General features: G+C 46.2%; 1 long non-coding RNA gene across 1 annotated transcript; it reads right to left on the bottom strand.

The window, feature by feature from the left end:
* Positions 1 to 204: 204 nt before the first annotated feature.
* On the bottom strand, positions 205 to 6,795 carry LOC128340091 (uncharacterized). The gene is made up of 2 exons (XR_008313456.1): positions 6,618 to 6,795; positions 205 to 773 (listed from the first exon to the last, which is right to left on the bottom strand). It is a non-coding gene; the product is annotated as an uncharacterized LOC128340091 (long non-coding RNA).
* Between the last annotated feature and the right edge of the window lie 2,497 nt (positions 6,796 to 9,292).

The raw sequence follows: 9,292 nt of genomic DNA, 5'->3' as shown, positions 1-9,292 counted from the left end.
CACCTTATAAATCTATATTCTAAGTACTATTCACTAAAATATTTAATATGTTAATATAGGTGTGGAATTACCCTGAATTTCCTGGTCCGATGAAGTAAGAGAAGGAAATAGGCCATAGCTGTATTTGGACACATGATAGGACATACTTTTTCTGTTACATGTGAATAATGGACCAAAGACTGCAGCATATTTGTAACCATCCGCTAAAGATAAATGAAAATTTATTTATTTATTTATTTATTTATTTATTTGTTACATTTATATACTGCCCCATCCAAATGGCTCTGGGTGGTTCACAACAACAAAAATAAAACCCACAGATCAGTCCTTTAAAAACAATCCTTACATAACAATTTAAAAAGAGCATAAAACCATTTACAATTACAGCATTTACAACAGGTTAAACACCCTGGCAAGCCAGGCCAAACAGATAGGTTTTGCTGATTGTGATGTAAAATCCAGTCTTTAATAACTATATATTAGTACTTCTTGTACTAATCTGACCGTAGTGCCACATTTCTGATGAAACTTCCCCATCCATTTGTAATTTATCCTGAACACAAACAGTGGCACAGAGTGTGTGGCCCAAAGAGATCTAAGCAAGTGGGAACTTTTAACACGTCTGGGATGCATTACGCCTATTAGAGGCAGAGATTGATGTTCCCTTTGGATTGCAGTGTCAGCCTGCTGTTGTGCTGCACAAGGAGTAGTCTGGGTGGCCAGCTCTGACTGAGAACCTCTGCCAGTGAATCTGTCCCTTCGACCTGTAAAAGCTGCAGAAATAAGAAGGAAAGTAGCAGAATTTGGGGGGCAGCAGAATGCACACTTGATACCCGCACACCCCCTGCCTCCCACCTGGGTAATGAATGGTCCTGGGAGGCTGGAGCTGACATAACCCCCCACCTCCCAAGCCTGGGCACCACCCTCAGGCTGCGCTTCTGTCAGTGGTGGCAGCAGCATTCTCTGACCCTCGGTTCCAAGACTGGCTACTGAGGCTACTTGGAGAAGCCTGGGCAGCCTCCCACCTGCTCTCAGAGGTAGCAGCAATGTGTTCTGAGAGCAGGTGGGAACCTGCCTTACTGCCTCGATCACCTCTGCAGCTCCCAGTTGTGTGTTGGTGGTGGTGGCGGCGGCAGTGGCAGCAACATTCTCTGACCCTTATTTCCAAGTGAGGGTCAGAGAATACTGCCGCCACCACCACCACTTCCACTACCACTGCAATCAGGCTTGTGCTAAAACCTCCTTGTGTCCCCTCATTATCACGGGAAACCCAAAGGTTTTGAATTATATATGCTTTCCATGGTGCCTTTGGAACCATCTTTATATTATGAAAGTGCAGAAGCAAACACATACAGGTAGGCAGAAGCAGACTCAGATCCAAATCGAAATGGCTGACTTACCATTGTCTTTGCATGTGACAATCCTGGTAAAGTACTAAGTGCACAAATTATTATTGGAGGATGACAGATTGAAAAAAGGCACTCAGTCAGTCTCCTAAGCAGGAGCACTAGTCAAATGGCACATTGAGGCAGTGCATACAAGCAGCCAAGCCCAAGCTTGGGCAGTCCAGCCTAGGCTTGTCTGCTCGTGGGCACTGCTGGGATCGAGCCACTGCTTCGGCCCTAGCCCGAGTTTTGTACCCAGCCTTTTACCCTGGGCCAGGATTGTGTGTATACTTGGGCTGCTTGCAGCCTGAGCACACACAGAGTTGGGTGCCTAGAGCGCCCGACTCATGGGGGATTCCCCTAATGCATGGTGCATTGTGGGATATCTGGAGGCCCATTGTCCAGGTGTTGTATTTTATCTGGTAGTCCTTTATGTTCTGTTGATTAGAACTTCGCCCCAGTGGAGATCATGTAGAGAGTGTGTGTGTGGTGTCGTTCCTGGAATAAAGTCTTAGTTAAACAAACATAAGATTGCTTTGTATTTATTAAGGAAGCAGCTATAAAACCCCTGACCTCCAGAGATCCATGCTGCTTCAAGCAGCGTGGATCATGTGGGAGCATGAGCCATGCTCCACACAATGAATAATGATTGTCTGAGGGGAACATAGGTTCATCCCTGGCTTCCTCCCCACCCCACTGCCCTCCTCACCCCAGGGATGGTCGTGAGCATAGGCTCATTGTGTTATATCTGCTTAAGGAGGGCATGCTTGGTTTTTCTATAATTAAAAACAGACGTCGGATTGTGCCACCACAAATGGATTGGGGCCATGGCATAGGAGAAGGGGTCTTTAATTGCCTGCACCCTGGTCCTCCCCAGACCCAGCTGGCCTCCCCTGCAGCTGCTCTTTGCCTTGGAAGGCAAGCTCCACCCAGTGATGTGTGTTCCAGTGTGTGTACCCACTTACCAAACTGGCCTTGCTGCTGTTGCCATTCCCATAGGCACCAGGGAGTTATTCACACACGGCTTCATGCTGCGGGGTAAATGTTGCGTGAAGCCACTTTGAATTACACTCAGGGCAATGAGGGAAGCAGCCCCTCCCCTCTGCTCTCGGGTTTCGTTTTGATAAAAGCACACATGGCATGCCTCCGTGTTTTCCTTCTAGCCTATGGCAGGGGCGGGGGAGAGCTTTCTAAAGAGTTATATCTGCATTTCTAAAGAGAGTATCCCTCTTATCATGCTAATGATGCTATGTCAGTGCCTCTCCCTAATTGCTCCAGTGTTTTCAGAAAAGGTAGCTTAAAGCCAGCATTTTTTTAAAAAACCAGAAAATACCTCGAGATAAGCTAGAATTTGCAAGACAAAGCCTGATTTGTGTGTAGAGTGGGTCCAAGGATCTCAAAGGGACTTCAGAGTAAGTTTGGCTGGTGTTTGAACGCCCACTCTCTCTTCTGAAGGAGATTTGGGGTAGAAGCCCTGTCTGTAAAGCCTCCTGGAGATACAGATCTTTACACGAGGGGGCTATTCACACGACTGTAGAAAATCGGGCTAGACTCCGCTAGCCTGATTTTTTACAATTGTGAGAACCACTGGGCTTGGCTGCAAGCCCGGTGGTTCTTGAGCGGGTAACCCGCTCAAGTAGCCCACCCCTTAAACCGGGTAGTGCTCCGCAAACCCGTTTTTTTTTCATCGTGATTTTTTAAAATCATGCTCGCGTAGGGCATACTGGAGCTTCTGAGGGCCGTGCAGCCCCCGAACTCTCCAGCCCCCGCTGGCTCCATCACAGAGCCAGCAATCATGTAGGTGGCTGATCCGGCCGCCCAGGGTACCCACCCTGATTGTCTGTGGGGAGATCTTAGCCCACTCTCCCTGCTGAGCTCCCCAAACTGAGTCTCACTGATCATGAGACCCGGCTCACTGTGTAGCTAAGTGCCAGATGTTAAATCAAGAGAGATGCCCAGATAGATAGATAAGATTAGATAGATAGATAGATAGATAGATAGATAGATAGATAGATAGATAGATAGATAATATCCAAGTCAATTAGGCTTACTGGCTGATATGATGTGCATGTCTAATGCAGAAGGACTGAAGACACTGATGGTGCCACTGATGGGGCCACGGAAGCAGCAGTGCCACTGTTTCTGACCAGGTGTTGTGCAACAAGCATTCCTGCTGTTTCCTCCACTGTGCGATGGCTGGTTGAAAATGGTGGCACCACTGCTTCCATGTCCACAATGGCACCGCTACCAGTGTCTTCTGTCCATGTTAGACTTGTGCATCATGTCAGCCAGTAAGTATAATCTTCTCCAAAACAACAGAGACAGAGGCAGTGTTGTTGTTTTTAAAGTGGGATTTGCTGCCTCAAAGTAGCTGATTTCCCCACGTTTAGACAATGGGTGACAGGTGGCTGAAACATGTCAACAGCAACAAAATGATGGGGAGAAATGCAAGGGGAAAGGGGCTGGGCAGCAAAGAGAATGCACCATCCCCTTCTTGAGCAGCAAAAGGCCAGATGGTAATGGAAGATGTGCTGCCTCTGTCAACTGCATTGCCTATCTCTCCCTGTCTCTCCCTGCACACATACAAACCAGCTAGCAAGAGCTGGTTGTTCGCAAAAGGGAACAGATGCTGCAGCTTCTCCAAAGACAGCAGAGTGCCCTGCTTCACTGAATTGCCTGGAGCACGTTCCCCAAAGCCCTTCCTGGCAATGGCGTGCCCCGGCAACACCTCCAGGAGAGGGGCTGGGAGGCTGTGTGCTGCCATTGAGCTCTTCATGTAAGTCCCATCTGTTGCCCAGCTGTGAAAAACGTCTGCTTGCAGTTAGGAAAATATCAGGTGGTCGTTGTGTGTGCTGTGATGAACTAGCAGAATTCCTGCCACGGGATTAAGAGAGGCCGAGGACAAGCTTTCCCAAGGTTATTTCAGATATAAGCAAAAATGCGGCTGATGTTAGAAAAGGTTGCTGCTAATCCACCCCACGATTCTCAAAGCATGCAAGGGAATATCAAGGAGAATATTGTGTTCTTGTTCAAAACCAGCATGGAAGCTTAAATAGGGATAGACTGAGCCACCCACCCCAGTTTGGTAATCTCCTTTACCATATTTTTTCCTGGATCCAGCCACATCTGCTTGCACTACCTTCGACATCAATAGCGTTGTGTGCATGCAAGCTGAAGAACTGCAGACTGCACAAACACGAAAATTGTGCAAATAACATTGCACCAGAGTAAGCCTATTGGAAATTATAGGCTTACTTTTGTGTAAAAAATTTGCACTTTTTAAAAAATTTGTACACTTTGCACATGATGTCAGCCACTGGCATTGCCTAACTTATCCTTTTAATTTCAATAGGAATACTCTGAGTAATCTTCCACATCATGCCAGCCATTAACCTTTTGCTCTTTTTGTTTCAGAAGAGTTCAGCATCCTCTTCTCCCTGCCCCTTCTTTACTGCAAGGTACCCTCTCTTGAGGATGCTTTGCCACAGAAAAGGAGCCATCAAGCTAACATTAACGTTATAGTCTGCCCCCGATGGGTGAGTGATCCAGCCAATTCCGTAAGCAGCTGGCTATTGCTTCTCTAGAACAAGAATGCCAAGGCCTGAATAAATCTACAGGTCATCTAGTTCAATCCTAAAGTAAGATTAATCCCCAGCAGACTCATTCTAAGTATAATGTGCCACAAACAGATAGCAGAAAAAGGTCAAGAGATACTGCCCACTTTCCCCACTACATAATCCCATGCCAGGAACAGCATCACCAGTTATGTGTGTCAGACTTCTGGTAAAGGCATTGAGGAGGACCAGTGAGGCCTGCCCAACCCCCTGTAGAATTCCTCCCTCTTTGATTTTATTACAACTTTTCTCCATGTCCTTTTGCATTTCATTAGTGTGATCCCCAGATTTATTTGCATTATGGACTGGATCATAAACCAATAGAGTCACCAACTGTGGTAGCTGGCAAGTAAACAACAATTCCAGCTACTTAAGAACTATCCCATAATTGCCGGCATTTTTGTCCAATCTAGTAATTCTGCTTTGCAATAAAACCTGACATTTAAACACTAGCGCTTAATTCTATTACCAAAAATTATCTGTTGGCAATCCAAATCCCTATATCAATACAGTTTCTGGTTGCCAACTGTGTGAGATCCTGGAGAGCCTGCTGCTTATCGTGCAGCTTCCCTCTAATTATGCCAAGGACTACACTCACACTCTTAATAATGGTGCAGTGGGGAAATGGCTTGATTATCAAGCCAGAGGTTGCTGGTTCGAATCCCTGCTGGTATGTTTCCCAGACTATGGGAAACACCTATATTTAGCAGCAGCGATATAGAAAGATGCTGAAAGGCATCTTCTCATACTGCGCAGGAGATGGCAATGGTACCCCCCCCCCGTATTCTACAAAAGACGACCACAGAGCTCTGTGGTCTCCAGGAGCTGACACCAACTTGACGGCACACTTTACCTTTACCAGGGGTCAATGGACAGAGCTACACTACAGGCTTGTCAATTGTATATCTGTTTAACTGCCATGACCTTCTGCACATAATCCTTGAAATTGTAGTCTCCTGAGGGTGCTCTCTGTTAGAAACCCCTTGCCTCCATCACAGGATGGCATTTTCTAGTGTTTCCTGAAGAGAAGAGATAGCTTTTCAGTGCTTTGGTATAATTTTGGCATAGTGCAGATATGCTCACTCTTCCCAGCTGCACCCCCCTTGACCATAGCCATGACATTAATGGACATTCAAATTAGGCAAAAGGATCTCTTTTACTGGTTTGCATTAAGTTTTTGTAAAAGTATGCAAGTTTTTGAGTTTTCACAGTACTCTTTGTAAGATTGAATCTCTGGTGTACATAGAATATGCTGGAGTACAAATGATTGGGGGAAAATACAATGGCAATCATTAATTATCAGTGTTTCCAAACATCTGTGTTTTTCAATTGCCATAAAGTTTTCAGAATGGTAATAAAATAATATGGCTTTTTATTAGCCCCCCTTCCATTCCTTCCATGCGAGCAGCTGTCTTCAATCAGCCCATCAGTTTGACAGTCTGATATATACTTATTAAAAATATTAAGCTGAATGCCATTGCCCTGCCAGCAAAAATATGCATACGATCAAACAACACATGTTTGAGTCAAGTGCAGGCATCAAATGATGCTAAATTGCACAATATAATAGCTGGCAGACTGGAATTCTATGGTGGTGTTTGTTGGGATGCCATGTTACCTGGTCACTTGGGTGGCCCTGTGGAGGCTGGAGAAGGACGTGGCATCCCTCCCCTAAGGCTTTCATTCCATTTAGGGGGCAGTGGGGATGAGAAGAGCCCAGGCTGGTCGGATCCCAGTGGGCCTGAGAGGGCAAGGCAGGGAGAGCTGCAGGAAACAGCTCTAGGGAGACAGCTAGGTTGGGTGTGGCAGGAAGCAGGAAGCAAGGTCAGGAAGGGGGCGGGGCTGGAAATAGGCTTTAAGCCCTGTCAGCACTGCACTGGGGGTATTTAAAGACAAAGCGGCTGATGATGAGGGGCTGCTTCTGAGTATGGGAGCCAGGAGCTCTCTAGGAAAGGGAACTGGCTGAATGCAGCAAGCCAGGAGGAGGACTCAGGTGACAAGCTAACCTCCTCCCCTGGCTGTTCCTGAGGCTCACCTTTTTGGGGTTGCTGGAGTCATTCTGGAGTTTAAGAAGGGCTAGGAGCCCCACCACATCCCCTGGGAGTCTGACAGTGTTCATCACCCCCAGCATTTGATGCCCCACATCCAATTTGAACTCCCCAAGGTAATACTACTGCTATCCAGTCACTCTGTTGAAAGTCAGTATGGTGTTATGGATAGTAGGTTGAACTTGGAGTGTGGAAATCAGGGTTCAAATTGCCATGTGGCCATGAAGCTTGTTGTGTGACCTTGGGCCAGTCACTATCGCTCAGATTAGCCTACCACGTCGTCGTGAAAATAAAATGGGGGTGAGAGGGGAGCAGGCAATTGCATTTGGGGATGCTGGGAGCTGTAGTCAAAAATATCTGGGAAACCCTGCTATAGGCAACATGGGAGGGGAGCTGTGTTGCTGTTCTGAGTTCTTTCAAGACAAGACATCCTTTGTTGATGGAGCTACACTGGCTGCCAATAGGTTTCTGGGCAAAATACAAAGTGCTAGTTATAACTTACAAAGCCCTAAACGGCTTAGCCCCTGGGTATTTAAGAGAGTGTCTTCTTCGCTATGAGCCCCACTGCCCACTGAGGTCACTTGAGGAGGTCCGTCTCCAGTTGCCACCAAGTCGTTTGGTGGCTACACTGAGACGGGCCTTCTCGACTGCTGCCCCGAGATTGTGGAATCCGCTCCCTGCTGGGATATGAGCCTCACCATCTCTGGCAATTTTTAAAAAAAACTTCTGAAAACACATCTCATCAACCAGGCTTTCTCAGCTTTTTAAAACTTGTTTTTAAATTGTTCTGACTATTTAGTTGTTTTATGATGTTTTAAATTGTTAATCATTGTTTTATGCTTTTATGATTTTTGTTTCAATTATTAACTGATTTTAATGGTGTTTTAATGTAAACCACCCTAAGCCTTTTGGAAGGGCGGTATAAAAGTTTTAATAATAAATAATAAATAAAATAAATAAATAAAAGGAAAGGAAGGAAAGGTTGTGCCATCGGGTCAGTGTCGACTCCTGGTGACCACAGAGCCATGTGGTTTTCTTTGGTAGAATACAGAAGGGGTTTCCCTTTGCCATCTCCTGTGCGGTATGAGATGATGCCTTTCAGCACCTTCCTATATTGCTGCTGCCTGATATAGGAGTTTCCCATATTCTGGGAAACACACCAGCAGGGATTTGAACCAACAGTATCCTGCTCTCTCGGCAGGTTACTTCCTCACTGACAAAAAGCGAGTTAAAACTGTACTAATAATATTGAAGAGTCTTCCATTCTAGGGTAGTGGAAAAATAAATATATGTGTGAGAGTCATACAGAACATTATGCGAATGAAGAATTTTCACAATAAAATGGTACTTCCAAATGTGACCATGCAATACTTGCATCACAGCTCTTGCATTAACTGAGCTGTATACTGTAAATGCCTATAGTTTATGTTGGCAGTTGGTGGTATACATTTATTCTGATCTTTATTATGATTTCAGAAAGCGAGTGCAGATCAAGGAAAGGGAAGTCCTTCTTCACCAGCCTTCTAGAACTCTTTGAGAGTGTCAACAAACAACAGGGGTGGAGCTTCAATAGAGAGGATGTGTCCGAAGTACCCACACCGCCCAGCTTTCTGAAGTCACCTGCCCCTGAGAAGGATCACCTCCCTCGCCTCCCTCCCTCACTGCCTGGGGCAGCAGTGGCACTGCCCATCCCCCGTGTGGCGAACTACTCATTGTTGCTTCTGAGCCCCAGCCACAGCTGGAACATGGCCACGCCTCAACCGTCCACCGGGAACAAAATGGCCAGCAAAGGGAGAACGTCCGGCGGCAGCACTGCCCACCTGCAGTGCTGCCCACTCACTTGGCTGGAGTGTGGGGGCTGAAGCTGTGCCTTCATGGGGGGTGGGGAGAGCAAAGGGGTGGCAGAGAACAAAGGGGCAGCAGGATGTTTTAGAGTTTGCATCCAGGCCGCCTTTACCTAGCTACGCCACTGGCTGACACATATGAATACTCCAGTAATGATCTGCATACTTGGACTTGCAAAAATCTGTTGGCAATGTCTCTGAACAGGAGAGGTTTCTTATGAGCCAGCAACTGGTGAAAAAATACAAAGAGCAGTAAGAATCAATGGTCAGTTTTCACAATGGAGGAATATAAATAGTGAGGGTCCTTAAGAACCAGTGATACTTCACTTTGTCGTAAATTATGTAGACTCAGAAGTGAGGAGTGAGGGAACCATGTTTGCGGATGACACCAAATTATTCCT

Source organism: Hemicordylus capensis, chromosome 1 (genome assembly GCF_027244095.1).
Source record: "Hemicordylus capensis ecotype Gifberg chromosome 1, rHemCap1.1.pri, whole genome shotgun sequence".
Lineage (NCBI taxonomy): Eukaryota > Metazoa > Chordata > Lepidosauria > Squamata > Cordylidae > Hemicordylus > Hemicordylus capensis.
Note: the sequence above shows the minus strand (reverse complement) of the source record. Positions and strands in the feature narration are given on the sequence as shown.